Raw genomic sequence first — 2794 nt, 5'->3', positions numbered from 1 at the left:
TCTTTCTAGACCCTTAGAGGACTGGTGTGGGAGAAGGAGAACACAGAAAGCAGGCAGATTTGTTCTACAATAGCAGCAAGAGGAGGCTCTTGAAGGGTCAATACATATCCTGTGACTTCAGGACTACTTGGTTGGGCAAATTCACATTTTCTATATCATACATTCTCGAGAAGTGGGAGGAAAAGTAGTTAAGACTCCTCTTGGATGCAGGTAAAAAAATTTTGTTCACATAAGCAAAAGGGAGCAGTTATAAGGATATTGCATGGAACATGAGGAAGTGCATACCTCCCTCCCTCTCCTTCTCTTTCCCTCTCCCTCTCTGTCTCTTGTCTCTGCTTCTCTCTACGTTATCTACTTCATTGTTTCTGGACAAATGAGCCTTTTCTGCTCTTCAATCTACATGGTACATCGTTTCTATGCCTCACAGTTTCACATATTACAAGCAGTTCCTCTTTTTCTTTTTTTAAATGATTTTATTTATTTGAGAGAGAAATAGAGTGAGTGAGAGTGAGCACAAGTGGGGGGAGAAGGAGAGAGAGAAGCATACTCCCTGCTGAGAAGGGAGCCCCACGTAGGGCTTGATCCCAGGACCCTGGGATCACGACTTAAGCCGAAGGCAAACGTTAACTGACTGAACCACCCAGGTGCCCCTACAAGCAGTTCCTCCTAAAAGAGAAACGGACTTTTGCCTCAGGTCTAAATTCCCAGGGAAAGGTCTCTGATTGGTTTAGTTTGAATCAGGGGTCCATCTTTGGACCAATCACTTTGGATGGTGGGGGAGGAGGATGATCAAGGTCAAGAATAAGTACAATGAGCATAACCCTAAAGGGAAGACAGGAAGCTCCCAGAAAAGAAGGCCCAGGCAGAGAACCCCAGAGATGGAATAACTGCCTGAGTTCATATGCTTGGTGTTTCTTAGCATGAACACAAGTCTTTCAGCTGTTTGCCTTTTAGAAATGAACCACAACAAAATCCTTGGAGGAACCACATGATGCTCTTGACAGCTAAACAATTTTAGGGCTACCTGGGCACTAACCTAGAGGCTGCACATTGTAATTCTATTAAATCATCATCTCCCACTTTTTGAGCAGAGATTTCAGGCAAGAGACATTCGTTCTATTTATTTCCTCCCACCTGTCAAAATTGTGTTTCACAGAAGAGAAAATAATCTGCAGATACTTGAGAAGAGTTTTACTTAAAACACCTTGATAAAATGGCAAAGAAAAAGTGAATGAGAAGATCCCTGAGATTTAGCTACCACTTTACTAAAAAAAAAAAAAAAAAAAAATCCATGACTACTATCTGTGAAAGTGTCAGTCGAGGCTGTTCCCTTGTATAGATTGCAGGGCCGGGAGTTCAATATTAGAGATCATAATAATTTAGACTTTGGCTAGTTGGCATCGCATCTATAAAAATAAAACTGGTTAATGGCTTTCAAGGAAAAAAGCCTCTAGAATTTTAGTCTTCCACTTCTCTTGTAATTATTACAAGACAGGGGCGCCTGGGTGGCTCAGATGATTGGGCGTCTGCCTTTGGCTTGGGTCATGATTTCCAGGTCCTGGGATCGAGCCCCCACATCAGGCTCCCGGCTCAGCATGGAGCCTGATTCTCCCTCTCTGCCTCTCCCCCTGCTTGTGCTCTGTCTGTCTCTCTCTCTCTTAAATGAATAAATAAAATCTTTTAAAAAAATTATTACAAGACTGCCTTAACTAATTAAATATGGCAACGTAGACCTTTCAATGAGAAAGGACAAAGTTGTGATGTTGATTGAAACACATTCTCAAGGGAGAAATCTCTCTCTTCTGGCCATCCTGTGGACAGGTATATTAAGGTGCTCCCAGGTGCTTCATTATGTCACATCACAAGATAAGGTCTTGAGTTAGAAGTGATGGATTCCATTCTTGGAACAAAATTCATCCCTAATAGAGGGGGATCCTTTTGATGAATTATCTGACAACTCAGGAGCAACAGTTACATTGATTCCTCCACATAAGCGCCTATAAGACACTCTACTCACCAAAAGACATCACAGGGCTTTCAAAACTTTTTTGTGTTAGTGTTTGAACACCCCACAAAGAGACTGCCAAGAAGTAAGTTTCAGTCTGTTTGGCTCAAAGGACAGACACAATCTGGTGGTAAATTTCATTCTTGCTAATGAATCCTCCCTTTGACTTTCTGGACAGCTTGGCCAAATAAGTTTGGAGGCCAATCTTCACAGCCTCCAAAGCAAGCTGTTGGTATGAAAGAGACCAGACCATTGTACCTAAAATCACCAAAAACCTTTGTGCCAAGTCCAGATTTTTACCCTTATTAGTCAATCTTTTCTATTTCACCACTGCCGGTGGGGGTTGTTTTTGGGGGGGAGGAAATAAGAACCCCACATACAGGCATTTTCCCACCCAGACTTACTTACTTGCAAGGGAAACTTCTTGGTGGCCGCAAAATCCCACCAAAGAAAATCCCAACCAAGTTTATTCTTGTGCCAGTTTCATTAATCCACAGCTTGGAGCAGCAGTGTGTAGCTGGTCTGGGAACAAGGCTGTTCTTTCTTTCGGTTATCACAAATCCATCTGGACTCAAAATGGCCTCACTTAAATCAGGAATTTCTATTCTCCCAAATGTCATGTCATTTGAATTTGTAGTTCTATGATCTAAAGGAAACAAATAAGGTCCCTACCACTGGCGTCCAATGGGAGGGAGAAAGGAGGGAACCATGAAAGTAATCCAGGAAAACACTAAACGTGAACTTGCCCTTCAGCAAACACAAAAATGAACCTCTAAGTTCTAGATGACA

Source organism: Neomonachus schauinslandi, chromosome 1 (assembly GCF_002201575.2).
Source record: "Neomonachus schauinslandi chromosome 1, ASM220157v2, whole genome shotgun sequence".
NCBI classification, from domain to species: Eukaryota; Metazoa; Chordata; class Mammalia; order Carnivora; family Phocidae; genus Neomonachus; species Neomonachus schauinslandi.
Note: the sequence above shows the minus strand (reverse complement) of the source record.